At 38.6% G+C, this 21,995-nt stretch overlaps 2 pseudogenes; both read right to left on the reverse strand.

The window, feature by feature from the left end:
- Positions 1-5,788: 5,788 nt before the first annotated feature.
- LOC121443458 lies at positions 5,789-7,630 on the reverse strand (annotated as a pseudogene).
- Positions 7,631-9,166: 1,536 nt separating this feature from the next.
- LOC121443464 lies at positions 9,167-14,654 on the reverse strand (annotated as a pseudogene).
- Positions 14,655-21,995: the final 7,341 nt, after the last annotated feature.

Below are 21,995 nucleotides of genomic sequence, written 5' to 3' on the forward strand. Positions count from 1 at the left end.
CACTTTAGTGAGTTTTGTTTATGAGTCTGGTAAACTAGAAAATCTATGTAGTCTTCAGCTCTCTCAGAGACCTAAGAAAGAAGTAATATTAAATGAGTAAACAGGAAGTGCAAGCAAGTGGCTTCCCAAAAATATGAGAAATGACAGAAATAGTTGGCTGCCTGGACTGTCACCCGAGATTCCTCTTCAAATTTGCAGAATCAATCTTCAGTCTAAGTCTAGAATATTTGTTTTTTTAATTAATTTATTTTTATTGAAAATTTCCACCTCCTTCCCTCCGCTCACTTCCCTCCCCTCCTCCGCCCCCTCCCCCTCCTTCTCCTATCCAAGGAGCAGTCAGGGTTCCCTACCCTATAGGAAGTTCAAGGTCCTCTCTGTTTCCCCCAGGTCCAGGAAGGTGAGCATCCAAACAGACTAGGCTCCCACAAAGCCCATTCATGCAGTAGAAGAATCAAAACCCAGCACCATTGTCCTTGGCTTCTCCATCAGCCTCCACCGTCAGCCACATTCAGAGAGTCCAGTTTAATCACATGTTCCATCAATTCCAGTCCAACTGGCCTTGGTGATCTCCCATTAGATCAGTCCCACCATCTCAGTGGGTGGATGGACCCCTCACGGTCCTGACTTCCTTGCTCATCTTCTCCCTCCTTCTGCTCTTCATATGGACCTTGGGAGCTCAGTCCAGTGCTCCAATGTGGGTCTCTGTCCCCATCTCCATCTATCACCAGATGAAGTTTCTAAGGTGATATGCAAGATATTCACCACTGTAGCTATAGGATAAGGCCAGTTCAGACACCCTCTCCTCTGCTGCCCAAGGGACAAGCTGGGGACATCTCCTTGGACACCTGGGAACCGCTCCAGAGTCAAGTCTCTTGCCAACATTAAAATGGCTCTCTTAATTAAGATATCTACTTCCCTGCTCCCTCATCCGACCATTTTCCATCCCAACCATCTCATTCCCTCAAGCTTTCCCCATCCACCCCTTCTCCCTTCTTTCTCCCCATCTCCCCTTAAACCCACCCCACCCCCACCCCATGCTCCCAACCCCTGAAACAGGATTTTTGAAAGACTGTCCTACTTTGTGTTGGCAAAATTTGTAAGCCACCCACTTTTGTGTCCTGCTTGTCCAATTTGGACAGCATACTATCAACAGTCAAGGCAAAGGCCCTTTATTTTCTAGTGTCTAACTTTTGTTCAGTTGGTAGAGCATGAGACTTTTAATCTCAGGGTCATGGGCTTGTGCCCCACGTTGGATGACACTTTCTGAACAACCACTCTGAGGCTTAATATTAATTACAAACTGTTTGGCCTATTAGCTCAGGTTTATTATTTACTAACTCTTACAACATAAATCAACCCATTCCTATTACTCAGCATTTTATCACAAGGCTCATGGCAGCTTCTGGCATCTCTCTCAATGCCCTTTTTCTCCATGTATTTCTGCTTGGATTTCCTACCTCGCTATATTCTGTTTTGCTCTATGTCAAAGCAGCTTCTTTATTAACCAATGATAATAAAGCATTCACAGCATACTGAAGGGCATCCCACATCAAATTAGTGCTGCCCATTTGTGTATAGGTACTAGGGATCATACCCTCAAAGAAAAGTCTTTCCCTTCCCATTATCAACAATCAATATTCAGTAACACCTTAGTTAAGTTTAGGGCTTCAGGAACCCTGCCTTGTATATTCTTGAAACTTGACTAGCTTGATTTTGAGTATTAACCACAGAGGCTATAAATTCAGGCATGAAACTGTCATGATATACCCAGAAGATAATATTTTACAGCGGCTTTTCTTATTCTCTTGGTCTTATAATCTTCTCACTGCGTCTTCCACAATGCCCCAGAAGTCTTGAGTAGGAAGGAGTAATATGTATATGTGTGTGTGTGTGTCGAGAACTCAGAGTCACTGATTCTCATAATTTTGACCATTTATGAATATCTGCACTATCCAGTTACTGCTAGAGAAAGCAGTTTTTCTTCTCAAGGTTGAGAGCACACCAATCTGTCAATAGAAACACAAATTATTACTAGATTCTTTTAAAAATATAGTTTGACCACCTAATCCTTTAGCAAAACAATGACACTAGGTTCCTTTATTAGGGTCTATTACCTCCCAGATGTGGGATTTTGTCCAGTATTATAGAACTGAACATGAAATCCCTTCTGTGGGGAAGGATTCAACTACAATAAAAGACCAACTGGTTACTACCATAACAATCATGCTGCTATTACACCAGTGGTACATTTTCCCTGGAAAGATAGTATTGTAACATGTAGGGTCCAGTGAAGGATAAGAACTTAGATATCTTTTCTCACCCTGCAAGCTGAATAGCACTTTCAGGCATTGTGAAAACTAGCCAGCAAAAGAAATATTCATGATCTTCATGTCTCACAACCACAGTGTATGTGTTTTCCTTATTCTGTATTCCAGGCTGCCCTCAAATTCACAGAAACCCTCTTACTTTATTCTCAGAAGTGCTGGGCTTACTAAACCTGAGCCATCATTATTGCCTAATAATACACTCTTGAACATTCAATGGCTTACTAAACAAGAAACTTTAAAATTTATCTTAGTTACTGTTCTATAGTTTTAAAGAGACAACATCACCAAGGCAACTCTTATAAAAGAAAACACTTAATTGGGGGCTTGTTTACCTTTTTGCATGTTATCCCATAATGATCATCATGGAAGGGAGCATGGCAACATTCAGTCAGACGTGGTACTAAATCAGTAGCTAAGAGCTCTGCATCTCAATCCTCAGGCAGCAGCTCAGAGAAAGAGAGAAACTGGCGCTGGTGAGGGTTTTTGAAATATCAAATCTCCTACTACCACTGACATACCTCCTCCAACAATGCCACATCTACCCCAACAAGGCCACACCTCCTAATCATTTCCAATTAATTCTATTAACTAGGATCAAACATTAAAACAAATGATGTTATTGGACACATTCTTATTCAAAGCACCATAAATTACTAGAACAAAATAAAAAATAAAAACACAATTTACCAAAAATTTTGGAATGCAGCAAATGAAGTTCTAAGAAAGAAGTTTACACTTATGAGTGCCTACATAAAATAACAAGAGAAATTACAAAAAAGTTGCTGTAATGATTTACTTTAAATCTTAAAAACAATAATTAAACATAAGTAGGCATAAATAATAATAATTTTCAATGTAGAAATCAATGACAAAGACACTACCAAACAATTTAGAGGAAAAAGAAAATCAAAAAGTTGGTTTAGAAGTTAAGAATGATCAAGAAACCAAAAACCAAAGTAAGCAAAAGAAATATAGGAAAAAATTATAAAATTGGAGATGAAAAGTATGGCATTAAAGTAAATACTAAGCCAGGTAAAGGTACTGACTATCAAACCATAAAATTCAAATATAGTTCCTGTGACTCACATGATAGAAGGAAAGAAAAGATTCCTGTAAGTTTTCCTTTAACTCCCACATACATGTCATGGCGCAAAAATACCCCCTCAAATGGTCAGGCCTATCACAGTGATACTCCAGTCCCTGGTACCAAATTCTGCCTTAGTTAGTGTTTCTATTACTGTGAAGAGACACCATGAACATTGTAACTCTTATAAAGGAAAACATTTTATTGGGGCAGATTTACAGTTCCAGGTTTAGTCCATTACCATCATGGCGAGAAGCATGGCAGCATGCAAACAGATATGATGCTGGTTCTCTAAGGCAATCCAGACTTTACCTTCCCTGCTTCATACAATGTCCTCTCTAGGCTTCCATGCAGGGTCAGCTCTGACATATGCCTGGCCTCAGTGACTTTCCATAGTCACTGAGGAAGATTCCATAACCCCTTTCTTTTATCCTTGACTCTAAAACCAGATTCATGACTGAAGCTGCAAAGTTCTGCTGCTTAAATAAGATTGAAACATGCCCCCCTCATTCAGTTATACCTTCACCACTTTTCTGTTTTCAGTGGTTTCCTAAACTACCTAAGCTTGACTGTCCTGAGACTCAATCTGTACACAAGGCTAGCCTCCCATTTAGAGATCTACTGGTCTCTGCCTCCTGAGTGCTGGAATTAAAGTCATGCACCACCACACCCAGCCCTAAACTTTTCTTTAATTACTTTTCAGAATTTGAAAGCTTAGCTGGGTTGGATCTTTCCCTGAGGTTCCCACTCATTTTATTCCATTTAACACCCAGGCTTTTCTTTAATCTGTTTACTTGCTTAAATTCAGGATTTTGCTCTACTATACTTCCTTTCTAGTGCCCTTTTTCTCCTAGATCTGTACATTTTGTGGTTTTCTTGCTCAGATTTCTCCTTATCATTATAGACCTTTATAAGAGTAAACACCAATAACCACAGGACAGAGCAAATGCTACATTCTTTTGAAATTTCCATGCTAATCTAAACCTCATCAATTTAGCTTCAAGTAGAGTTTTCTAACAAGACCTAAAAGCAGCCAGTGTTTTTGGTCAAAATATCACAAGTGTCAAAGTATCTTTAGGTCACATATTAATATTATTCTCCTCTGAAAAGACTAGAGCGCCCACAGTTCAAATCACCCTCGGTACCACTGTCTTCCAGGATTCTTCTAGTATGACTCATAAATCCCCACTTAAAGCACTTTACTGCTTTTGTAATCTAAAGTCCCAAGTTGATTTTTAGGGTTCGTGAGAAGTCTCCCAAATACCACCAGTCAAAATGCATTCAGCAAGAGCATTTATTATACCATAAGCATGTAGGGTCACACACCTTTACAAAATATCAACAACCTTGGAAGTGATATGCAGGCTCATTTTAAGCAAAGCTACCAGAATTTTAAAAGCAGTGTGACCATTCTACTTAGGATTAGCTTATATAAGTAGTAATCATATTAGTTTATTTCTAACTGATTAGGACAAGCAGGGGTGGGCTAAGGCTATACTTTTTTCCATTCTTTGACAAGTCTGGACAAGTCCCAGCCTTTGTCCTTATATGGTTATCACCTGTGGGGGAATATTGTCCCAGGAGTACATGGCTCATCTAGTGTCAGGAGCTTTGGTGATTGACTGCCCTTTGTTAACTGAGGCCTAGTTCTTAACTGAGTTATTAGGGGCCTGTCATAATATTTGCCTGGCCCTATCATTCACTTTCCTCCAAACAAAAGCATGGTCAGGTCTATCACAGTAATATTTCAGTTCCCAGTATCAATTTCTGTCTTCATTAGGGTTTTTTATTCTTTTCTTTTTTATTTCCGCCATCCAATAGTGTTTATTCTGCTCCGAGTCTGTCCCTTTGCTCTGCTGTCTTCGCCCTGGGCATGGTGGGCATGTGTGACGCGACCAGGACTGGGGTTGATGGCAGAGGAGGGGCAGGGATGAAGAGAGGCAGTGACAGCTGAGAACAGTTGAATGGACGGTGCACCTTAGCCTCTGGGGTACTCCCACGCTCGGGCCCCAGCACCCTGTGCCGCACATCTGGGAGTGAGTGACACTTTGGGTACGTTGGAAGTGGACCACTGATGAGGGCCCCATCATCCCCGACGAGGGGCCAGGGAGCGAGCGTGGGGAAAGTCCATGGGGGCCAGGCACTCACAGTCCCTGTGATCAGCCTGGCTGCAGCTGGACAGATAGATGGACAGATAGCTGGCCTGGCATCAGGGAGGTGAACAACCAGGGTAGCGGCTGGCAGGGGCTGCTGGGCAGCATTGCAAGCTCAGAACCACAAGCTTGGCCGTTGGCAAAGGAGGACGGAACATCGCCATCCCCAGGATTGGAGCGGCGCCATCGAAGACTGACCAGCGATGGGTGGCAAGCACGGCCACTCACAGGCGGTCCATTTGGAAGGTGTCCTCGGTGGCCGGGTCGGCTAGGACCATGTCGGGGTCATTCAACATATGAAGTCAGTCCAGGGTCAGAGGGTCGATCTTCAGTTCGTCCAGTGAGAACTGATGGTCCCAGTGAAAGCCAACATCACTGACACCTGCCAGTGTGCTGCTCAGGTCCTTAGAGCGCTGGTGGGGGGGGGGGCTCTCCTATCACCGTGAGGATGATGGGGATCCCGCCTTGGCCCATGTAGTTGAGCTGCTGTGGGTCCTGCAGGCTTCCATGGCTCCGGCTCAGACCCATCATGGTGGCCTGGGCGTAGTTGAGTGTGGAGCCTGGGCTATACAGGCTGCTGGGGCTGATGGCGTTCTCCAGCATGTTGAACTGCTCCAGCTGGCGGGACAAAGCATTGGCCTGCCTGGCTGTCATCTGCTTGCTCATAGTACAAGTCTCCAAACATGCTGCCCACGGTGGATGTGTGTTGCGGGGAACTTCCAGGGGAGAAGCCTTGATTGGAGACTGGAGAGGTGGGAGACTGGTTGGCTGGTGAGCCTGCGGTACTGCAGAGACGGGGCCGAGGTAGCGTTGATCCCCATAGGTGACTGGCCGGGGTTCTCTGCTGGAGACTGGGGGAGAGTGGACGGACGGGACAGTGACTGAGAGCGGTGGCAGCTGGGGCCCTCTTGTCAGGCTGGCACTGGGCAGCAGTGGGCAACCCTGGGGGAGGAGGAGGTGGAGGCTGGGGATGTGGGGGAGGCTGCTGAGAACCAGCCTGGGTGAAGAAGGCATAGGGCAGCTGTTGTTCCAGGGACAGGGTGTCCATGGCCACGGCCTGAGTGATGGGTGACAGCGGGGACAGGGTGGGTGATACCTGCTGGGCCTGTTGCTGCCTGGCCTCTGTGCTCAGGAACAGAGGGCTGATAACTGCTGCCCTGGGCTGTGGAGAAGAGCTGGGGGTGCTCACACCCTGACCAGTGCTGCTGAGGCCCAGATGTGCAAGGCTGCCAGTGCTGCTAGAGCTGGTGAGAGCAGGGAACGGGGGGCTCCTCGGGATCCGGGGGCATCGGGAGTTGGGAGGGAAAATGGGTGTTGGTGAAGTCAGGGAGGGAGCCCCCTGTGTTGTGGGTAGCGGGGATCAGGGCTGCTGTGCTCTCCTGCTCTGCAGATGGGAAGATGTTGATCCCAGGAACCTTGCAGGACTTGGGCCTGGAACCCGTCTACTTTGAGTCCCATGACTGCTTAGAAAGTGTCTTGTCTGTCTCAGACCGGGTCTCCTTCATGCCTGGGAGAGTGTGCAGTAAGACACTTTTCTGCTGTGCGTTCTGGTACCCGCCTGTGAAGGACTCTACCTGGGTAGGTGCCATTGTGCTCTGGTTCATGGCGGAGTCAGTGTTGGTCCTCCTCCAGCTGGTGTCTGCAGGAGGCAAGAGGTACACGGTGCCATAGGGGCAGCTGTTAGCCTGTCGCTCATGCTTGTCAACTGAGAGGGGCTGACGGTGCGGGGAGCCAAGTCTGCTGCGCTCACGATATACTCTGTCCACAAGCCCATGGTGTCGTGTAGTCCTACTCATGTCCAGGCCTGAGGACTGAAACGGTGTCTGGAAGGAGAAATCCATACTACCACTTCCAATCTGGTTCACGATGGGCAGGGACGCGCCATAGTTCTGGCCGCTGCTGGGGTCCAGCTGCAGGTACTGGGACTTCTGCAGTTGAAGCCGCGCGGCCCACGTCAGGCTCACGTCCTTCATGACCTCTTGGAAGGCCGTCGTCTCCTCCGCCTGCTTCTGGTTGTGCAGTGTAATTTTCTCGCTAAATTTCCACGGATTGTTCGAAGTCGCCATCTTCTCGCCTCCTCCTCCTCCTCCTTCTTCTCCTCCTCCTCCTCCTCCTCCTTCTCCTCCTCCTCCTCCTCCTCCTTCTCCTCCTCCCCTCCTCCTCCCTTCATTAGGGTTTCTACAATCTGTTGTTCTTCTTACAACAGATAGAAAATCTTACAGAAAACCACAACTAAAGAGATACCATCACCACCACAATTCTTATAAAGAAAATCATTTAATTGGGATTGACTTATGGTTTTAGAGATTTAGTCTATTATTGTCATGGCAGGAAGTATCACAGTATGCAGGCAGACACGGTACTGGAGAAGTAACTAAGAGTTCTATATCTAGATCTACAGGCAGAAGGAAGTAACTAACAGTCAGACTTTGGCCAGGTTTGAGTTTCTGAGATCTCAAAGCCTACCTGCTAATGATATACCTCCTCCAACAAAGCCATACCTCCTAACACTGCCACTATATTAGTAAAAATAAGATGCTGCAGGTCACCAAGTGGTGGCACTAGGCCACTTAAGATGGTTTAGGGCAGTGGTGGGTGAGAGACCTTGGCAGATCAGTGGGTCCCATGAGAAGCCTTGGCAGGTGAGAGACAGAGACTGATAGGCATGCCATGCTGAATAAGGTTGGATATTAATTTAGTGGGTTATGGAGGGAAAGAGAAAGGGAGAAGGGAGAAGCTGAAAGAGGAGAGGAAGGGGTGACTTCTTCAGGAGAGATATGGCAGAAGAAAACTTTCCTTGGCCTGGGGGATGGGAGGGGATTGTCTCTTAAAGCGACAGGACAGACCATTACAGCCACTCCCAATGAGCATATGGGGGCATTTTTATTTAAACCACCACATAATGATAGATAAGGGTAGTTCTTACTCCTTATCAAGGAAACTTCTTACAACAGATAGAAAATCTTACAGAAAACCACAACCAATCAAACTGCAGAGTAGTGGATCCCAGTTTCAATAGATGCATCTACAACTACCACAGTTAAGCCTCACATACATTTGAAGAGGATGGGATGGAAAGAAAGTATGAGAAAGAGAAACAGGACATTTGCTGTAAGAAGGTGGGTTGAGAAAGCCAGGGAAGCAAGCCAGTAAGCAAGCCCCCTTCATGACCTCTGCATCAGCTCCTGCCTCTGGGATCCTGTCCTGTTTGAGCTCCTGTTCTGACTTCTTTCAGTGAAGATTAGCAATGCTGAAGTATAAGCCTAATAAACACTTTCCTTCCCAAGCTCTTTGGTCAGGGTGTTTCGTCACAGCAATAGAAGCCCTAACTAAGACATCCCTGAATAGTATTCCATTGTGGATATGTATCACATTTTCATTATCCATTCATCTGCTAAAAGACATTTAGGCTGTTTACATTTCCTTGCTCTTTTCAAGAAGGCACCAAAGAATATTGCTGGGCAAATAACTGAGGAGTGGGAATTCAAATGCTTCAGCCACAAGCCAAGGATACATCTGGAATATATGGTAGATTTATTTCCAGTTTTATAAAACTTAATTAACTTATTTTTTATATCAAAAACCCCATTTGGTGATCACAGCTAAAGCCTGTATTCTATGAACAAAATTTCTAGTGGGTATTTCACAAGAGGGACAGTAAATTCCTGAGGAGACTTGATGAACACAGTTTCTTTTCAGAGACTGGGGTTCAGATCTTAGGGCAGGTCTTAGAGATGCCATCAAAGTTGGCCTTGGCAAGTTGTTCAGGATGACAGTGCAGTTCTTAGCTGATGTGTAACAATCATCAATGCTGTACAACATCAGTAACGTCTTGGGCACAGGAGCAGAGGCAATGCTAGTGCCTCTGGGAACAGAGTTGAGATGCACCACCAACACAGAGCCACTGTGGCTTGTTACTTTGTATTGAGCAGTGTGGGACTTGTTAGTCTTGCTTCGCCAATAGCCTCTCAGCATGGGGATAATAAGAAGCTTGGCCAAGATGATAGCCCTTGGAATTACACCATGACCAACATGACCATTGTAGTCCCCCATATTGACAAAAGCCTTGGACCTGATCTTCTGGTTAGCTTGAGTCTGCTTCTGCATTGGCAGGATCTCCTAATCTTTAGGCATGCACCCAGAAAAACATCAATAATCTCAGATTCCTTAATGTGCAGGACTAACATGTAAATCTCCTCCAGGGACTTGATCTTTATGCCCTTAACCAGATGGCCCAGCCTGTTGACAGGGATATACTCCTTGTCTTCAGCTTTATTTCCCTGAGTCCATTGTCCTCAATCATGGCCACAACCTTGACCAGGACCGGGGACCAAAAGACCTCTTCTAAATCCGATGCAGAAGCACCCATTTCCTTCTAACCCTGAGTCTTTGGGCACTCCCACTGCACCAGTATCATCTGCCATTTGGTATTTTCCCAAAGAAGAAATTACTTTCCATTTTTAAATATTTGCCTTATGATTTCCAGATAAAGTATAAAAAGATACATGATGAGTGCAATACTAGATGGAAGAGCATTATGAATGATGTGTTGTCGTTGGGAACAAGAATCCATGTCTTCTAAGGTATCAGCAATCCCTTATGTTATTCTTGTCCTAAGATCTGTTTAAAAAGTTTCTATTTCTTGTAAATAAGGCAATATTGAGAGTATCTTTGGTCAAGGCTATGGCCATGGTTGAGGACAGTTGACTCAGGGAAGTAAAGGAGTCTCTTTCTCCAAAACCTCACCAACATTTGTCATTGGTTGTTTTGGATCTTAGCTCTTTGACTGGGTGAGACAAAATCTTAAAGTTCTTTTAATTTTCATTTCTCTAATACTAGGGATAATTAAAACTTTTTGGAAGTTTTTCACAGCAATTTCTTTTTCTTATATTGAGAAATCTCTATTTAGATAACTATCCCATTTTAATTGAGTCATTTGTTTCCTTGATTCTTTGTTGTATTGAGTTCCTTGCAAATTCTGGATATAAGATGATCTAATACCTATGTTCTTTAACAATTCCCTAAAGTAAAATGAGCAGTAATACTACCAAGATCATTGTACAAAATGAGTATTATATTAATTAACAATCAGAATAATAAAAAATATGAACAGTTTCCTAATACATGCAGATGAAAACATCTTCAGTAAAATACTTGCAAACTGAGTCAAGGGAGCACTGAAAACATATACCACAATCAAAATGATTTCAACTTAGAGAAGCAAGGATGTTTCCAAATTCACAAATCCATAAATGTAAAATAACACAGAAATAGAACCAAGAAGATAGCCAGATTATCGTCTCAATTATATAGTTTGAAAAAGGTTACATCTTTCCATGGTAAAGACATGAATAAATAAGAATAGATGGATAGTGTTTCAGTTTATCAAAGGCTTTATGTCCAAAAACCTATTGTGAATAGTATACTAAATAGTAAAAGACTGAAAACTTTAAGTCAGTGGCTACTGTATACATCTTACTCTGTATAGTTCTTGACCTCTTTGCTAGTTTAATAAAGAAAGAAAAATAAATAAAGTAGACAAAAATACAAATTATCTGTATTTGAAGGTGACACAATTTTTGTGTTTTTGTTGTTATGCTTTATTTTACTCCTTAATTCTTGCCTTTATCTTGTCATTCTTTTTGTCTACTTGATTTTATTTTGTTTCTCTTCATTGTCTCTTTCTCTTCTACATTTTTCTTTTCTCTTTCTTCTCCTCTTTATCCTTCTTAGCCATTTTACTTTTATTGATTTTTTATTTGTCTTGGGGTAAAATTTCATATATTACATTCTGTCTTCTAATGCAGTATAGATCAGATGGATTTTGAAATCTTATCCCTGCTGTATCAATCTTCCAAGAGATGGGATTATAGGCATGAATCACAGTTCTCAGCTATATTTGTATACAAAGATTTCATATCATCCCAGTAAGAATGGTTATCAGTAAGGAAACAAAAAGAAAATGCCATTAAAACGTGGACTAAAAAAATTTCAACATTATTGGTAGAAATTTAAATTAGTGCAATTACTATGTAAATTATTGTGGAGGTTCCTTGTAAAAACAAATAATAACCCTGCATGATCTAAATATAGTATTTCTAGGTAGATATATGAAAAGGAACCAAAGTCAGCATATAATTGTGATATATAGCATACCTGTGTTAATTTTGGTACTAGTTACAATAGTGCAATAAACAAGTTATGCAGTTAACCCAGGTTCCCATCATCATATGAGCAGATAAAGAAATTTTAGTGGTTATTATATATAAAATCAAAAATGATTAAATTACATTATTTGCACAGAAATGGATGGATCTTGACATTACTGTGTTTACTGAAATGAGTTAAACTCAGAAAAACAGCTGCATCATTCTTCTCACAAATGTGGAGCTAAAAAATTAGACATGAACGTTGAAGAGAAACAATGTTGGAAAAGAAAAGGGGCCTAGAGAAAGTGACAGTATATGTATGTATGTATATATATATATATATATGCATCAAATATCATAATAAAATCTCATTATTTTGTATAAAAATTAACACTGATAAAATAACTACTATAAAACATGAAAAGAATTCCAAATCAGCACTGTACTAAAGGAATTTATGATATGTACAAAGAAAGCAAAGTTACTGGAAAGATTGAATCTGAAGATGAAATAGTCCCAACAGTGCTGAAGACTAAAGATAAATAATAACTCCTGTCATATTATAGACTGTCAAATTGGTAAAATGTGGAATCAACTAAACGTAAGTTGCTGGGCCCTCCTGTGAGCGATTTCCCTATCAAATTTTTAAAAGTGAGAAAACACACCCCAGATGTGGGCAGCACATTCTGATGACAATTTGGTTAATATGTCTAGAAGATACAAGCTTTTCCTTTTCCTTTATTTTCTTTCTTTCTTTCTGTTTTTTTTTTCTTTTCTGCTTGCCTTTACTCTCACTGGCAAATTAGTCTTCAGGTCTCTACAACATTCCTTCACTGATGACAAAACCTTGTTCCACTGAGCTTCCAAAATAAGCTATATGTCAGCAGTTCTCCAGGTCTTCAGTACAAAATTGAGACTGCTAAAACCTCTATCCTTATATCCTAAGCAACTACGAAGATTTTAGAATCCCCAATATTAGTTATTGTTGAACTACCAGGGTCACACTGTGGAAGCTAATCTAATAAACAACCATACAATGTGTATTCATTCTGTTGGTTCTGTTCTTCCAGAAAATCCTAACTAATATATTTTCCAAAGCAAGTATTTAGGTTTGTCAAAAAAGTTTCTTCTGGACTATGTATAAAATATTAAAAAACAGCATAAAATTTAAAACTAGGCACTAAAGCATAAAAATGGAAAATTCCCATCTACTTTGGGAGTATGTTGATATGGTACCAGTAGCACAATGAAGATAGATATGGGGTATAGAAGCAACTAACACAAAAATTACATGCCCATTTTCTGGCAACATAATCAGAGTGGGATAGACAGTCATCTTGATAATAAAATTGTTCCACAAATCCTTAATTCCATTACTGAGAAAATTACCTGAAAGGGGAAAAGCTGTAATTTAAAGTTCTATTAATAATTAGAAAATTAACTGACATCATGAATCTGTTTTCTATGAAAAGGAAAATGTCAGGGTTATATTTTTGCCTTCAAATATAACCTCACTGTTTTAATCCCATGAATCAAAGCATTCTTCAATTTGTCAGGGTTATAAGCTTTTGTCTACTATTTGATTAGTTTCAATCAGCAATTGATTCTAACCCTAGTGTAACTAGTTCATATTATATATCATACATCATTTAATATTTATATGGAAGGAATTTCATCAAAGCTACAAAAGAGGGATTAAAACTTGAAAATAATATGCTAGCATTTTGAGGAATAATAATAATAATAATAATAATAATAATAATAATAATAATAAATGCTTCCTCTAGTTTTGTATGAGGCTAGGAAAAAACTCACATTGGAAAACAAAATGTAGAAAATGATACTTTTATACCTAATTTAGAAGTGAGATAAAATGCTAAAAGACATCCAAACGTGTTAAAAATTAGGAATTGCAATTCATGTTCATTCATCTTCAAAGAATAAAACATAAGAGATTGTACAGAAACTACTTTAATATGAATGTTGCTTAGAATTATTGACATGATTCAAATTTTAATCATTAGATTGGAAATTTGTAGAATAGAATTCTTCAGAAAAATATTTTATTCTGTACGATTATTAATGCATTATGACTTCTGTAGTGATAATCTGATGTATTCAGATAGAGAAATAACCTCTAATTATAATATGTTATAAACTAATATTTCAATTATAATGGATCACCAATTACGGTGACATGACTCAAAGGTCTAGAATCAACTAAACACTTATCCGGTATTGTCTCAGTACATATGTCACTCTCCTCCCTTACTTCTACCATTACCTTAGACATTGATTATACACTGTGGAATAATTATAAATCTTTTTCTCTCCTCTCTGTTTATTCTTTCACTTCTCTCTTTCCTCCCTTTCTCATCTACTTCCCTTTCTTCTTCTCTCTTTTCACTTTACTCCCACATATCTCCCCTACTTCATCTTTAGATGCAATCTTTCCAGAGTGTAAGAGAAAGAAAATAATAATACATAATAATAATACATATATAGATATATGATAGATAAGTAAGTGATAAATAATATTTTTTTGCAAATTGTAACGCGATATAATTGGATGTTCCATTGTGACATTATAGTGAATATGTACTGTTGAATTTTAAAATTAGTATATTTTAACATTTATTTGCTCATTATCTGTCAGTTAATTTTTTAAAAATTTTTCCATAGATATGTTCAGCATATATATGTTTTATTTTTGAAAATATCCATCCATGCCCCTTAACCACTAATTTTTGAGAATATTAATAGTTCAAATAATAGACTTCATCAAGACATTCTTATATATGCATATAACATATGTGAATCATACTTTCTATTACCCTTCCTTCCCATTCTCTCACATGTCCCATACCTCTTTAACATACTTACTAATTCCCTTTATTTCTGTATGTTTCCTTTTCTTTACACTTTCAACTTCTAGTTTCATTTCACACTGGTTAGAAAAATCACGTTAAGACAAATATATGGATTTTTCCTGAATGTTTTCTCAATGTAATCGTAAACATTATTCTTCTGATGTTGAATAGAGTTCTTGTTATTTCTCTCTAGTCAAACTGATGTTAAGTGTTGTCCAGATTATCTTTTAAATTAAATTAAATTTGATTTTCTGGTTATCTTATCAACTACTGGAAATAGGTTTTTATTGTCTCAACTGCCTTTGTACAACTGTCAGGTTTTGTTTCAATGATGTCTATGTGTGGACTCAAGTAATATTGAAATCTTTTCTCCTTTTTTGGGAAATCTATGGAATCTATTTTTCAGTGCATATCTGCTTACATTGGTAGATTTTCTTTGGCAGTTGACACTATCATTGAATACAATCTCACATAGCATATTTGCTTGCTTAAAATCTACTCTGTCTGTTGTATTCACTTCTGTGTAGGCAGAATTTAATGTCCTACCAACTACTTCCCCAATAACCACATGGAGACATCGAATTAATTATAAATGCTCAGCCAATAGCTTAGGCTTGTTACTAACTAGCTCTTACAACTTAAATTAACCCATATTTCTTATCTACATTCTACCACATGGCTTGGTACCTCTTTCTTTTAACATAGTATGTTTATCTTCCTTCTCCCTGCATCTCCTAGCAACTCTACTCCTTTTTATCCCAGAGAGTTCTCTACCTGTCTGCAAGTAAGTCCTGCCTAACCTCTTCCTGCCTAGCTATTGATAAATTAGATCTTTATTACACCAATGAGGGCAACACAAACTCAGTGTATAAAGATTATTTCACAACACTTCTGCTTTCTTGCCTTGACTATCTGCATGCAATAAATTCTTTCCTTTTCTTTTAATTTACTTGTGTCCTTACATATAATAAAATTTTAAGTTTTTATGTATTTCTTGGTGAATACATGAAGAACTACATTTCATTCATACTTGTATACAATTATGCTTTGTTCTTATTAATTCCCCCATGCTTTTATTAGTACTTTATTCCTCTCACTAGTCTCCTTTTTCTTTGCATCATAAATAGATTTCCTTTCTGTTTCCATGACATATATTCTAATAACCTCGTTTCTCATCTCTTTCCCTTCCCTTTGTTCAGTTTCACTGTCTCATTTCTACCTTTATTATATATATATATATATATATATATATATATATATATATATATATATATAATTTGAATTTAGTTTCACATATAAGAGAAACATATTACATAATTTATCTTTCAAAATCTGGTGTAATTTGCTTTATACAAGGAACTTTAGATCTGTGCATTTTACTGAAAATGTCTTAATTTCATTCTCTTTAGAACTGAATAAAATTCTATATTGTACATTACTACATTATCTTTATACAATCATCTGTTTATGAATATCTAGATTAGTTTTTTAATAATAATTTATTTAATTTTTATATGATGGCCACAGTTTTCCTTACCCCCTCTCCTCCCAGGCCCTCCCTACCACTTTCCTATTGCACTCCTCACACATCCATTCTATTTTCTCTTCAGAAAAGGCAGTCCTCCCATGAATATCAACAAAATATGGCATATCAAGTTGTAGTAACCCTAACCACCTCCCCTCATATTAAATCTGGACAAGGTAAATCTGTATGAGGAATGGGGTTCGAAAAGCCAACAAAAGCATTAGAGACAGTGCCTGTTCCCACTGTTAGTCTCACAAGAAGACCAAGCTACACAACTGTCATATATATACAGAGGGCCTATGTCAGTCCCATGTAGGCTCCCTGGTGGTCAGTTCAGTTTCCATGAGCCCCTACGAGGCCATGTTAATTGACTCTGTGTGTTTTCTTTTGATGTCCTTGACCCCTTTGGTTCTTACAATCCCTCTCTTCAGCAGGACTCCCTGAGTTTGGCCTAATGTTTGGCTGTGAGTCTCTGAAGTTGTTTTCATCAGTTGCTAGATGAAGCCTCTCTGAAGACAATTAGGGTAGATACATTTTGCATCTTCTTGTTGCCAGTAATCTTTGGTTTTATTCCTAATTGTCTCAAGCATCCACCATGTCTGTCATTGCTATCCAGATCATGTCACAGATGGCCTCACACTTCTGGCATGGGTATCAGACTGGAACAGTCATTAGTTGACCACTCCCACAATCTATGTGTTACCATTACCACAGCACATTCTGTAGGGCAAGACAGACTGTTGAATGAAGGTTAAGTGGCTGGGTTGCTATCCTAATCCCTACACTAGAAGTCTTATCTGGTCACAGGAGAGTGCCAGTTGAGGCTACATGTTCCTAATGCTAGCAATCTTAGCTGGGATCATTCTTCTAGATCTCTTAGCACTTCCCTTGCACTAGGTATTTACCTTATCCTAAAATGACGCCTTTTCCAATCATCTTTTTTAATTCTCTTTTCCTCAATCCTACCACCTGATCCCTCATTTTCTCTATCTCTGTAGGGCAGCTCAAAATCAGAGATGGTGATACCTCTGGAATTTATTTATTGTATAGGATTATTTTAGGTACCCTGTTTTTTTTGTTTTTCCATATAAAGTTCAATATCGTTCTTAGAATTGTATAAAGAATTGTGTTGGAATTTTAAAGGGGATTGCATTGAATCTATAGATTATTTTTGATAAAATATCCATTTTTTACTATGTTAATCCTACTGATCCATGAGCATGGGAAATCTTTCCATCTTCTGATATCTTCTCCATTTCTTTCTTCAAAGACTTAAAGTTCTTATCAAACAGGTTTTTTATTTGTTTGGTTAGAGTTACACCAAGATAATTTATATTATTTATAGCAATATTCATATATTATGAAGGGTATTCTTTCCTTGCTTTCTTTCTCAGCCCTTTTATCATTTGTGTATTGGATAGCTACTGATTTTTTGAGTTGATTTTATAACAAGACACTTTGTTGAAGGTATTTATCAACTGTAGGAGATTCCTAGTAGAATTTTTGGGCTTTCTTATGTATACCACCTACCATCTACAAATAATGATATTTTGAATTCTTCATTTCCAATTGGTATCCCCTTGATCTCCTTCAGTTGCATTATTAATCTAGCTAGAATTTCAAGTACTATATTAAATAGATATAAAGATAGTGGAAAAACCTTGTCATGTTCCTGAAATTAGTGGAATTGCTTTGAGTTTCTTTCCATTTAATTTGGTGTTGGCTATCAACTTGTTGTATATTGCCAGGATTTTTATCATGAACGTTTGTTGAATTTTGTCAAAGTCAAATTCAGCATCTAATGAAATGATCATGTGTATTTTTTCCAGCTTGTTTTTATGGTGGATTGTATTTACTGATTTTTTTGTTTATGTTGAACATCCCTGCATCATTAGAATGAAGACTACTTGATCATGGTGGATGATCTTTTTGATGTGTTCTTGGATTTTCTTTGCCAATAATTTATTGAGTAATTTACATTGATGTTCATAAGGGATATTGATATGTAATTCTCTTTATTTATTGAAATGTTTTATAGTTTAGGTATATGTAGTATGTGCTATGATAGGTCTAAATAATAACAACCCAGAAAAACATATTGGGAGATTTGACTGAATTTTCTGTCTTGCTTGGTTTCTGTAGTCATTAAGTCATTTACAAAGAAATCACACAGAGGTCTACATTAGTTATAAACTGATTGGCCCATTAGCTCAGGCTTCTTATTAACTCTTATAACTTATATTAGCCCATTATTCTTGTCTGAGTTAGCCACGTGGCTCAGAACCTTATTTGACGAGGCAGACATATCTTGCTTCTTCTGTGGCTGGGTCATGATTTCAGACTAGGACTTCCTTCTTCCCAGAATTCTCCTGTTCTCATTGACCTGCCTCTACTTCCTGCCTACTTGCCCCACCTATAATTCCTGCCTAGCTACTGGCCAATCACATTTATTTAAAATATAATTGAGAGAGTAGAGACAATTGTCTCACACCAGGGGGAAATGCTGAGAGATTAGAGAGATGAAAGAGCAAAACCACAGCCACATTACCTCTTCATTTCCAAGCTTAAAAGAAATGAGAATGACTTACTGAGAAAAGGTACTAAGTAATGTGCCCAAATGTAGATAAGAATTTGGGTTAATTTATGTTATAATAGATAGTAATAAGTCTGAGCAATAAGACAAACAGTTTATAATTAATATAATCCTCTGTATTTTCATTGGGGACTGAATAGTTACGGGACTAGGTAGGACAGACTTCTGTCTACAAATGATACCAAACATTTGCAAACTATATCCACACAAAACCTGAGGTAGTTTGGAAAGGAATTATAGACATAAAAAAAACAGAGTCCAGCAAAGCTTCTTGGTAGCAACATTTTTGTGGGTGGACTCTGTTTGCTTACAGGCAAGCAGAGGTGCAAATGTGCAGATCCTTTAGAGCCTTCCTGACACAGCATTAGCAGCAAAAACAACATGGCTCTTTTAAGAGGCCCTGCTACCATACACTTAAATGGAGTTCATGAGCAGTCAATAAAATGCTTCTTGGTGGTGATATGGACCTAGAAACTCCACAGAGTTGTGGCAATAAATACGACTCCAGCCAGTACCTCTGCCATGAATTTAATTTCTCAGGAAGTAAAGAAATGAAGTTGAACCACACATCAAAGTGGCTACTTTAATCCTAGCAATACCACATAAAGACTCATATGTTCAGATAGAAATGTATAGTAAAGACAGATCCCAATGGGAAAAAAAAACTCTAAATGGTTTGCAATGTGTTTAAAAGTATACATAGACTTGGGAAAGAAAACAAAAAGCCCTTAAGCAAAGAAATAGAGCAATAGAAGTGTAAAGACAGAAAATACACAGAGAACCTAGATTCTGTACGTTATCCTGTTGCCTTTGAAGTGTTTCTCTGCTTAGGAAGGAGCAACAGCTGCTAAAAGATTTTGATTATAAATGCCACTGGATTAAACCAACCTATATATTTTTAAAATATCTTGACTTCAAAATTAAAGTCAAATGATATGTTACTTTGGGGACGAGGTTTTACTGTTGTTTCCACAGAAAATGAAAGACTGTGGATTCATTCTAGGTTAAGAAAAACCAAGTTTGATTGAGAAGAACCCCCCTGAAAAATCTCTGATAGGAGTGAATTGCCTCAATAATCCAACAACACAGAGCACCTCTGTTGTAATTTCTTCTGAGTTCTACATCCAGGACAGCTTCAAGGTGACTGATTGAGATCATCTGACCTCACTCAGTATTTGATCATAATCCTAAATTTTCTCAGGGTCCCTCCAAAGATCACAAACACTCTCAGTTATCAGGAAGTTGCCTAGAAAATAGAAAACTATGTCCATGTTCCAAAAATATGGATTATTGATGTATGTCTTTGTTAGAGTGTTGGTTATAAGTTTGTATGGATAATGGTCAAGAAAAAAACTAAACAAAGGACATTGGGTTTCAGGTTCTGGTTTTGAAAAATGGAGGAAATGCTTTGAGATAATACTCTTGCACTCTCTAAAAATGTGTTACTTGTGCTAATTTTATGAAATACTAATTGACCAGTAGCTATATAGGAAATACAGGTGGGGTGACAAGGCTAGGAGAATTCTGAGAAGAGGAAGGGCAGAGATGGAGTTACCACACAGACACTGAAGAAACAAGATTAGAATGACTTACTGAGAAAAGGTACTAAGCCACTTGGCTAAATATAGATAAGAATTATGGGTTAATTTAAGTTGTAAGGGCTGGTTAGTAATAAACATGAGCAATAGACCAAATAGTTTATAATTAATATAAGCCTCTGTGAGCTTATTTGCAACTGAATGGCTATGGGACTAAGCAGGACAAAAACTTCCATCAACAGGTATCAGGGTGACTGTGGATTCGTAGTGCTTTGGAATTCCTCTTAGAACACCTTTCATTGTGTCCCATGGGTTTAGATATATTGTACACTCATTTTCATTGAATTCTGGAAAATCTTTAATTTCTTTCTATTTTTTTTCTTGACACAGTAGTAATTCAGTAGAGAGTTGATTAGTTTCCATCATTTTGTAGGCTTCCTGTTGCTCCTATTGTTGTTGTAACCCAAATTTAATCCATTGTAGTCTGATAGGGTGCAGAGAGTTATTTCAATTTTCTTGTATTTGTGGAGAGTTTCTTTGTCACTAAGCATGTGGTCAGTTTTGAAGAATGTTTCATTAGGTGCTGGGAAGACAATGCATTCCTGCTTGGGTGAAATGTTTTGTTGGATCCATTTTGTTTTTAACTTCTGTTAGCTCCTGTATTTCTCTGCTTAATTTTTTTTTATCTGGATGATCTATTTATTGATTATATTGGGTATTAAAGTCTCCCACTATATGTGAGTGAGGGCCAATTTGTGATTTAAGCTTCAGTGGTGTTTTGGGGCATAGAAGTTGAGAATGGAAAATTCATCATAATGGATTTTTCCTTTGGTGAATATGAAGTATCCGTACCCATCTCTTTTGCAACTTTTGTTGCAAGTCTATTTTGTTAAATATTAGAATAGCCACACCAGCTTGCTTCTTGGGGCCATTTGCTGGAAAGTATTTTTCCAATTCTTTACTCTGAGATAATATCTATCTTTGATATTGAGGTGTGTTTCTTATATGCAACAGAAGTATGAATCTTGGTTTTGCACACATTATATTAGTCTACATCTTACTATTGGTGAATTGAGTGCAATGATCAAGGATTTTTAATTCCTCTTACTTTGTTGTAGCTTGTGGTAGTGGTAATGTGTTGTACATGTGTGGGTTTTCCTTCTTTGGGTTATGCTGTTATGAGGTTATATACTGTCTGTGCTTTGTGGGTATAATTAATCTCCTTGGGTTAGAGTTTTCCTTCAAGTACTTTCTATAGGGATGGACTTGTAGATAAATACTTTTTAAATTTGACTTTATCCTAGAATATGTTGTTTTCTCCATCTATGGTGACTAAAAAAATTTCTGGTATAGTAGTCTGGGTTGGCACCTATGGTCTCTTAGACTCTGCAGCACATCTGTCCATGCCTTTCTGGCTTTTAGAATCTCCGTTTAAAAGTTGGATGTAATTGTCATAAGACTGCCTTTATATGTTACTTAGGTATTTCTCTTGCAGCTTTTAACAGTCTTTCTTTGTTCCCTGTGTTTAGTGCTTTGATTATTATGTGATGAGGCATCGTTCTTTTCTAAATACTAATTTGGCTAAAATTATATCTATACCTAGGAGTAATACAGCTATCTCTATGGTATTTTCATTTTATATATATTTTTAAGAATTTACATATTGATTTCCAAAGTCTGAAAATAAATTGGAATAAATTTCTTGGGCTGTCTTATGTAGCAGGGAGAGGCTGCTTGTTCATCCCAGCCACCTAGC

Source organism: Microtus oregoni, unplaced genomic scaffold, assembly GCF_018167655.1.
Source record: "Microtus oregoni isolate MIOR12 unplaced genomic scaffold, Mior012 000107F_ref0000227, whole genome shotgun sequence".
NCBI classification, from domain to species: Eukaryota; Metazoa; Chordata; class Mammalia; order Rodentia; family Cricetidae; genus Microtus; species Microtus oregoni.